Here is a 10381-nt window from a genome sequence, read left to right as displayed (position 1 = left end):
AATAAATATAACTGAACACTAAGATGAAAAACAATTTGCCATTAACTGCCAAGTGGCTAGATCTGTTCCTCAGAGCCTGTGACCTGTAACACTCGGGCCTATAGGGCCTCGAACTTCTGACCAGGCCTACACGGTCTGCAACAGGAAACCGAGCAATTCTATATTAATACGTTGGCACAAACAAGAAGAGCAAACACACCACCCAGAGTGAAATGCCTGCAGGCTGATATTATACACTCCCCTTTAGAAACACCATCTGAAAAGATCTTATCAGCTTAGGTAAGAGAATGAGTACACGTATCATCACAAATGCACACTGATCAATGATTTTATTTAAAAATTAGCAAGCAATACTATAGAAATATTGATATGTAAATTTCTAAAATTTCAGATTTAGTTGGCAAGACCACATTTATCTATAAGCATGAGTTTAGTTTTCTATGTAGAAACCAGATACTAAACTGTAAAAAAAAAAAAAAAAGGGAAAAAGTTTCCTATTGTTTGAAAAGACCAGTTTAAGTAGAAGATTGTAAAAATGCATAGATCTTCAATAAAAGAATTGGCTGTACTAAGAGTATTCCCCTTTCACAGTATTTCTTTTTACTTCATATGCGAGTTATTGATTATGCTGTAGGATTTAACTGTTACAGCACTACAAGGCAACTATTGAGGGAAGAAGCAGAAAGAGGAAAAAGGATTGTATGTAAGGCAATATTTCTTTTAGGTATAATAAGCATAATAGTGTTTTATTTAGGAAGACAAGATAAAAATTACTCAAGGTTAGCTTGGTTCTCACGGAATAAAAACAATGGACTAAATACTGAGCTCATCTGTGTGAATCTAATAATCAATGCCTTGGTCACCATACTGGTACTCGCCATGATAATCATCTGGATACTCTGCCTGATAACCACTATCACTGATTTCTAACCCATTTGTGTCAGCTCCTTGGCTTCCATTGTGAATGACGGGTTCTGTGGGGCAGCATGGTATTTGAGATCATATACTTGCCATCCATGCCCATACACACTCATTCCTTTCTGAGAAGCAACTTTGTTGGTACCCATCTGTAGAGAAATTGTCGAGTTGTCCACTGGTTGTAATGTTAGCTTCTGATCGTAGATGTCTCCTCTGGTACCGGGTGCTAACATTCCCACTTGGCTGGCTCCTTTGTTCGTGCCCATCTGCAGACTAATCGTGGTCTGGTCAAAAAGTTTGTCAGTTTGCATTTTGGAATCATAAAGGTGCCTCCTAGTCCTGTAGGCTGTCATACCCGCTTGGCTGACACATTTGTTGGTTCCCATCTGCAAACAGCTTTTAATTTTCCTTCATCAAAACATCTTATTTGTTTTTTGCATACTTTACTCCAATGTCAATGGTTGGATGAAATCCTTTTGTTTTAGCCAGACCTGCTAGGGCTACCAGTGTAGTCTGAACCTGGGTCATGTTTCCATTCTCAAAGAGATCCTTCGCTTCAAATATATCATGTGGCTTCATGCCATAAGCCTGAATAGCTTTAATAAAGTTGCTAATATTTTCCAACTGGGGTCAGTTTAACGAAGATTCATTGACTTTCTTTAAAGAACCTGGCTGTAGTTTATGAGCTCACAGAGGATGATGCCATCTTTTAAGCCCAGCTGAAAGTTGGTGCTGATGCTCATGCCTGTCACCTCTTCTATCCAGTTGCAAAGATCTTCTTCTGACTGGTGATCATACTTGGATGCAATCTTGTTCTTGACCTCGGCTGAGAGTCCGTAGGAAGGGCCCTTGTTGAAGTCGGTCTTGTGGTTCAGATAGCAGGAGGCTGCACAAGGTCCGGGTGTCTTTCGCACTTTGCTTCCCCGCTCTTGGCCCCGAGGAGTGGCCACAGCGAGAGATGCTCGGAACTCGCTCTTCTGGGCAGTGCAGGAGATGCCCCGATGAGGGGACGGGGTTCAGGCGGTGTTTTGGGGACTGGGTCTGGCTGGGTCTCACAGAGCCGCCTAGTCTACTCTGGAGTCTGACTCGCTAGTCGCTTGCTTGCTGGTTCCTACCCATAGGTTTTTACTATCCAGGAAGTCAAATTCCTTTTCATAGTCAATAAAATGCAATATCTTTCTGATATTCTCTACTTTCTGTCAACATCCTTCTGATATCAGCAGTGATATCCTCATTCCACGTTCTTTTCTGAATCCAGCTTTAATTTCTGGCAGCTCCCTATTGATGTGCTATTACAATTATTTTTTAACTGACTTCAGCAAAATTTTACTTTTATGTGATATTAATGATATTGTTCAATAATTTTTTTAAAACTATTTTGGATCACTGTTCTTTGGGATGGGTACAAATATGGATCTCTTACAGTCAGTTGACCAGGTCTTCCAAATTTCCTGGCACAAATGAGTGAGTTCCTCCAATGCTGAATCAGTTTGTTGAAAGATTTCATTTGATATTCCATCGATTTATGGAGCTTTGTTTTTCACCAGTACATTCAATTCAACTTGGACTTCTTCCTTCAGTACCATTAGTTCTTAGTCATATGCTGTGCTCCCTCTTGAAATGATTGAACATTCACCATTTCTGTTTGGTGAGTAACTGTGTAAATTTTCCATCTTCTTTTGATGCTCCTGCATCCAATATTTTGCACACAGAATCACTTAGTATTGCATCCTGAGGCTAGAATTTTTTCTTCATTATTTTCAGCTTGAGAAATGACTGAGCATGCTCTTCTTTTGGGTTTTCTAGCTTCCAGTCTTTACACATTTCATTATAAGGTTTTACTCTGTCTCCTTGAGATGGCCTTTAAAATTTTCTGTTCAGTTCATTGACTTCCTCATGTCTTCCATTTGCTTTATAAGCTCTGCATTGGAGAGCATGTTTCAGTCTCTTCTGGCATCCACTTTAGTCTTCTCTTTCTTTCCTGACTTAAAAGACCTTTTGCCTTCTTCATGTATAATGTCCTTGATGTTGTCCCATAACTCATTTTGTCTTTGGTCATTGGTGTTTAATGGGCTAATGTGTCAGACAGCAAAGCTGCTTCAACTGCAAGGTCAGTGGTTCAAGCTCACCAGCTGCTCCTTGGAAACCCTATAGAGGATCACTATGGGTAAGAATCGACTTGATGGCACTTAATAACAACAACAACAACAACAACAATCTGTTATTAAGATGGTCTTCAAATTCAGGTGGAATCTATTTTAGGTCGTATTGTGGCTCTTTTGTACTTGTTTTCATTTTCTTCAGATTCAGCCTGAACTTGCATATGAGCAATTGATGGCCTGTTCTACCGTCATCCCCTGGCCTTCTTTTGGCTGATGATACTGAGCTTTTACACCCTCTCTTTCCCAGAGATATAGTCATTTGATTCCTGTGTATTCCATCTGGCAAGATCCACGTGTGTATTCACCATTTATGGTATTGAAAAAAGATATTTACAGTGAAGAAATAAATGGTCTTGTAAAATTCTATCATGAGATCGCCAGCATAATTTTTATTATGAAGGCCATAGTTTTCAACTATGGATCCTTCCTCTTTGTTTCCAACTTTCTCATTGCAATCATCACTGATTATCAATGTGTCTTAATTGCATATTTGATCAATTTCAGACTGAAGAAGTTGGCAGAATTATTCAATTTTTTCATCAATAGTTTTGGAAGTTGTTAAGCAAATTTAAATAATAGTTGTATTAACTTGCCTTCCTTGTAGGTAGATGGACCATATCCTATCACAGATAGCATTGTACCACAAAATAGATCTTGAAATGCTCTTTTTGTTGATGAATGTGATGACATTCGTCTTGAATTTGTTATTCTCCGCATAGTAAATCATATGATTCTCTGATTCAAAATGGCCAATATCTGTCCATTTCAGCTCACTCATGGCTAGGTTACTGATCTTTATGTGTTTCATTTCATTTTTATCAACTTTCAATTTTCCTATACTCATACTTTGTACAGTCCACATTCCAATTATTCATGGATGTTTATAGCTATTTCTTCTCATCTTGAGTTGTGACCCATCAGTAAATGAAGGTCCTGAAAGCTTTGCTCCAACCAAGTCATGAAGGTTGACTCTACTTGAGAAGGTGGCTCTTCTCCAGTCATATTTTGAATGCCTTCCAACTTGTGGGGCTCACCTTCCAGCACTGTATCAGACAATAATTCTCCTCTATTTATAAAGTTTTCAGTGACTCACCATTCAGAAGTGGACCATGTATTCCTTCTTCTTAGTGTGTTTTGAATTTGGAAGTTCTGAAATCTGCCCACCTTGCATGACCCTACTGGTATTTGAAAAACAATGGCATCGCTTCTAGCATCACAGTAGCACACAACCCACCACAGAGTGACCTGCTGACAGACATGTAGGGATATTCCCATATATTTAGGCTTTTTTATGTCGCTCATAGTTGCATTATTTCTTCCTTAAATATTTGATACATTCACCTCTGAAAACTTAGGACAAATAATGCATTGACCATCACTTATTTAACAACAAAAAAAATATTTTGTTAGTGGTAATGAAAACGATAGACGGTCATAATATAGAGAAGTAAATAAAAATAACAGCTTTTAATATTTTTGTGATTTACTTTCAATTTCTTTTCTATATTTCTTCATATGCTTGTGCTTTCCCACAAGTATATCACATATCTTTTTCTTTATGCATTGGAATAATTTCTTAAAATGCTATAAGATAATCAGGTTGCCATGTCATTAAGTATTATTTGAAAACAATTTTCAGTGAGTGACCCATAATAGTCTATTATAAGGATATACCATAATATATTATTCTTTATTACTGAACTTTTAGATTGACAAAAATATTTGTTTTCTAAATAATGTTTTTAGATAAATATCATTCAATAGAAACCTTTTACAAATCTGATTGTTTATGTAGAATCCATTCTTAGAAGCATATTGACTGAGTAATAAGCTTTTAAGCATCCTTATACTTACTGACAAGGAACTCTTGTAGTGTGGTGGTTACAAGTTGGGCTGCTAATCTCAAGGTCAGCAGTTCAAAACTACCAGCTGTTCTGCAGGAGAAAGACGAGGCTTTCTGCTCCCATAGAAGATTGACAGCCTTGGAAACCCTATGCAAGGTTGTTATAAGTCGGGACTGACTCCATGGCACACCACCACCATCATACTTACTAGCAAACTGCTTTCCAGAAAGGTTATAGCAGTTTACATTCTTGTTAGCAAGTTTGTCTGTCTCACACTCTCTCTGCCAGTCATCCTGACAACACTGAATATTATCTTTTATCATTTTATTTTCTTTCCCAATTAGGCAGGATGCATTCATATCTCAATTTTGTTTTAATTTGTATTATTATTATTATTATTATTGAATACCTCTTGTTATGTAAAGTTTCCCTTTAAATATATTTTATTTCTTTATGCCCTTTAATTAGTTTTCTTTTCATTGATTTGTAATTGCTATTTATATTGAAAGGATATCAGTGCAAGTATATTATTTCCATCAATGTAAGTTGCTTTTAAACTTTATTTGTAAGAGAATCACATTTTTAAATATTAACTATGTTAGTCCTTTCCTTATGCTGTTTTCTGCTGAAAGTCTCTTAAGAAGTCTTTGTATATCCTGTTGTTGTTGTTGTTGTTGTTGTTATGTGCCGTGGAGTCGGAACCGACTCATAGCGACCCTGTACAGGGTTTCCGAGGGTGTAAATCTTTACGGGAGTAGAAAGCCTCATCTTTCTCCCGCGGAGCAGCTGGTAGTTTCGAACTGCTGACCTTGCGGTTCACAGCCCGAGTCGTAACCACTACGCTACCAGAGCTGTACCATCAAATAGGTACCTACTTATGCACAACAGAACGAAATACTGCATGGTTCTGCACCAACTTCACAATTGTTGCTAAGCCTTGAGCCTATTGCTGCTGGCCTGGTGTCAATCCATCTCATTGGGGTCTTCCTCTTTTTTTGCCAACCCTCCACTTTACCAAGAATAATGTCCTTCTCCAGGGACTGGTCCCTCCTGACAGTATGTCCAAAGTATAAGAGATGAAGTCTAACCATCTTGGCTTCTAAGGAACATTCTGGCTGTACTTCTTCCAACACTGATTTATTTGTTCTTTTTACACTCCATGGTCCTTTTAATAATCTTCTCCAACAACCTAACTTAAATGTATAAATTCTTCTTGGTCTTGTTTGTTCACTGTCTAACTTTCACATGCAGCAGATTTGTTTACTGCCATACATCGTTTGATTTCTTGATCACTGCTTCCATGAGTGTTGATGGTTGATCCGAGCAAAATGAAGTCTTTGACAACTTCAATCTTTTCTCCATTTATCTTGATATTATTTATTCGTCCAGTGGTGAGAATTTTTGTTTTCTTTAAAATGATATGCAACCTGTTCTTAAGGCTGTGGTCTTTGATATTCATCAGTAAGTATTTTAAGTCCTCTTTGCTTTCAGTAAGCAAGGTTGTATCATCTGCATATCACAGATTGTTAATGAGTCTACTGCCAATCCTATTGCAGAAGAATACATGCTTATTCATATAATCCAGCTTCTCAGATTATTTGCTCAGTGTACAGACTGAATAAGTATGGTGAACGAATACAACCCTGGCGCACACCTTTCCTAATTTTAAACCATTTGCTGTTACTGTGTTCTGTTCCAACACCTGCCTCTTGGTCTACGTACAGGTTCCTCATAAGCACAGTTAAGTGTTCTTGAATACTCATTCTCCATAATGTTGTCCATAGCTTGTCATGATCCATATAATCGAATGCCTTTGTGTAGTCAATAAAGCATTGGTAAACATCTTTCTGGTATTCTCTGCTTCCAGCCAAGATCCATCTGACATCAGTAATGATATCTCTCGTTCCACGTCTTCATCTGAATCCAGCTTGAAACTCTGGAAATTCTCTTTCATTGTACTATTGCAGAAGTTTTTCAATTATCATTATCAAGATTGTATATCCTGAGTCTATTTAAATTGTTAAATATTTTGCTATTTTTTATGGTTTCATTTTTTACGGTTTACTCTGGTGGTGGTGGTGGTGGTATGCTGTTGAGTTGGTTCCAGCTCATAGTGACCCTGTACAGGGTTTCCAAGACTGTAAATCTTTATGGGAGTAGAAAGTCTCATCTTTCTCCTGAAGAACAGCTGGTAGTTTCAAACTGCCAACCTTGAGGTTAGCAGCTCTACTCCTAACCACTATACTACCAGGACTCCTATAATCTGTTTAAAATTATTTGGGATATAAGGTGTGATGTTAAGTTCTACCTTTTATTTCCCCCAAGATAACCATAATTTTATGCTGATTAGTCAATAGCCAGGGAGCTCTGGAGCCTTGGTAGCACAGTGGTTAAGTGCCTTGCTACTAACTGAAATGTCTGTGGTTCTAACCTACCAGCTACTCCACGGGAGAAAGATGCAGCGAGTTAGCTTCTGTAAAGATTTATAGCCTTGGAAGCCCCATGGGTCAGTTCAACTCTGTCTTATGGAGTCCCTATGAATCAGAGTCTACTCGACAGTAGTAGTTGGTTTTTTGGTATTATGGGCTCTAGGTCACAGTGAATGTAACCCCTGTAATAAAATATTTAATATGTGGTGGTGTGTGCTGTGGAGTCGGTTCTGATTCAAAGCAACTCTGCATAGAGTTTTTCCAAGGTTATAAATCTTTACAGGAACAGAAAGCCTCATCTTCCTCCCATGGAATGGCTGGTAGTTTTTAACTGCTGACCTTGAGGTTAGCAGCTCAACTCATAAACACTACACTACCAGAGTGCCTTATGTGATAGGCGGGTGGCTATTTGAGGGCTAATATAATCTGTCTGTTGTTCACTGGTGTCGAGTCAGTTCCCACTCGTAGCAACCCTATATAGGGTTTCTGAGGAGCGACTTGTAGGTTTGAGCTACCAACCTTGTGGTTAGCAGTCCAGTGCTCATACTACGCCACACCAAAACTCCAATATAATTTCTTTAGGCTAAAAAATTTGAAGGCAGTGAGCATGTATGTCTTCACTCCTTTGATCTCTCCTGGCGCAAATTGAAGAAGCCGTGAATTTAAGGTCTTCTCTCATCTGACTTGGCAAATTATCCACTCCTTGCAGGTGAATTCACTGACTGCTTCTGTAAGTAATTAGCAAGAACACATGGAGCTACAGTTGTTACATAGCTGTGCAGGCTGTGCCCTACACAAGGGTGCCCAGTAGAGGGAGCAAGTGGAGGCTGAAACCCACTCCAAACTCCACTTGAAAACTCTGCCCTGGTTGGAGTTGAATTGTCTGTAGGAGGGGACGCCACTCTTGGTCTTGTACATATTCTTTGCGTTGTTTTTGTTTGCCGGTTTAGTAGTAAACCAAAGTGAAAGGACATTTAAAACAAATGAGAGTGTTTTATTCTTGCCAAATTTGAAACTTTGTGATCTGTTTGAGCTTATTTTCTAACACCATTTCTTTGAGTTATGATTTTTTCCCATTTGGTTTGTAAAATAATTTTTGATTATCCTTCTGACCCCAAGAAATAGGAGTCCTGGTGTGGCACTGTGGTTTAATGCGCTGGACTGCAAGGTTGGTTTGAACTCCAAGCCCACCAGCCACTCCTTGGAAACCCTATAAAGGGTTCCCCTGGGTTGGAACCAACTCAATGGCACTTAACAGTAACAACATCAACACCCCCAGAAATATTGTTATTATTTTCATTTTCTGAAAATATATGCTCATTATAAAACATTACAAAATGTCACAGTGGTTAAGTGCTTGACTGCTAACTGAAAGATTGGTGGTTCAAATCCACCAGCCATTCCATTGCAGGCGAAAGATATAACAGTTTGCTTCTGTAAAGATTACAGCCTTGGAAGCCCTATGGGGAAGTTCTACTTTGTCCTATGAGGTTCATATGAGTTGGAATCCGCTCTGTGGCAATGGATTTTGGTCAGAAATAGACATTGCTAACAATCTGGTATATGTTCTTCAGGCTTTTTACATGCATCTAGAAACAGCTATTTCGTTTTAAAATAATATCTTTAAAAAATAACATATGCACATTTATATGTATGTATACTTGAGAAAAGATTGAAGTTGTCAAGGACTTTATTCTTCTTGGATCAACTATCAACACTCATGGAATCAGTAGTCAAGAAATCAAATGACATATTGCATTAGGCAAATCTGCTGCACAAGACCTTTTTAAAGTGTTGAAGAGCAAAGATGTCAGCTTAAGGTGTGCCTGACCCAAGCCATGGTATTTTCAGTAACCTCATATGCATGTGAAAGCTAGACAGTGAATAAGGAAGACCGCAGAAGAATTGATGCTTTTGAGTTATGGTGTTGGAGGAGAATATTGAAAGTGCCATGGGCTGCCAAAAGAACCAACAGATCTGTGTTGGAAGAAGTGCAGCCAGAGTGCTCCTTGGAGGCCAAGATGGCCAAACTTCGTCTCTCATACTTCAGACATATTGTCAGGAGGGACCAGTTGCTGGAGAAGGATATCATGTTTGGTAAGTTGAAGGGTCAGAGAAAAAGAGGAAGACCCCTAACAAGATGGATTGGCCAAGTGGCAGCATTGATGGACTCAAGCGTGACAACAGTAGTGAGGTTGGCTCAGGATCGGGCAGTGTTTTGTTCTGCTGTGTGTAAGGTTGCTATGGGTTGGTACCGACTCAATGGCACCTAACAACAATATACTTATTGACCTCTGTATGTTTTTAGTTTTTACTATTACCAACAATTCTATAATGGTTATCCTTATACCTGCAGCTTTATACATATTGGGGCTATTATTTTCTTAGGATAAATTTCCAAACAAGACATTGATGAATCAAAAGATATGCTCATTTAAATTTGTTATTGTTTTTTAATATATTGGCCTCCAGAATCATTTTACCAATTTACACTTCAACCAGTAGTACAAATGACCTTTCTTTCCTTACTCTCTTGCCAAGCATGGACATCATGGTTTCTAATCTTTTGTCAATGTGATAGGCAAAAAGGATGTTTCGTGACAAGTAGGTGCTCAGAAAAATTTGTTAAATGAAAGCATTGTGGTGCTTTAATTTTGTGGCGCTGTGAGGTAATCACTGGACTGCTAAACATAAGGTGGGTGGTCAAAACCCACCAGCCACTCCTCTGAAATCCTATGAATTGGAACAAACTTGATGTTACTTAGCAACAGCAGCAACAATTATTGGTGAGATTAATGTTCTGTGTTCCCCTCCTCACCCCACTGCCATCATGTTGATTCCTACTTATAAAGACCCTGTATAAGGCTTCCGAGGCTGTAAATCTTTTATGGGCTGCAAACTCCGACCTTAGCAGTCAAGTGCTTTTACTACAGTGCAACCACGTCAGCAAATTTTAGCTGTAGCAAGCTAGAAGTAAATATTTTCGACTTTTCAGGCCACGTGGTCCCTGTTTTAACTCTACAGTTCT

The 10381-nt window shown here is 38.6% G+C and overlaps 1 pseudogene; it reads right to left on the bottom strand.

The window, feature by feature from the left end:
• Positions 1-840: 840 nt before the first annotated feature.
• Positions 841-1769, bottom strand: LOC102814009 (annotated as a pseudogene).
• Positions 1770-10381: the final 8612 nt, after the last annotated feature.

This window comes from Chrysochloris asiatica, unplaced genomic scaffold, assembly GCF_000296735.1.
Source record: "Chrysochloris asiatica unplaced genomic scaffold, ChrAsi1.0 scaffold00308, whole genome shotgun sequence".
Classification (NCBI taxonomy): Eukaryota; Metazoa; Chordata; class Mammalia; order Afrosoricida; family Chrysochloridae; genus Chrysochloris; species Chrysochloris asiatica.
The sequence above is the reverse complement of the archived record's forward strand: the minus strand, read 5'-3'. Positions and strand labels throughout refer to the sequence as shown.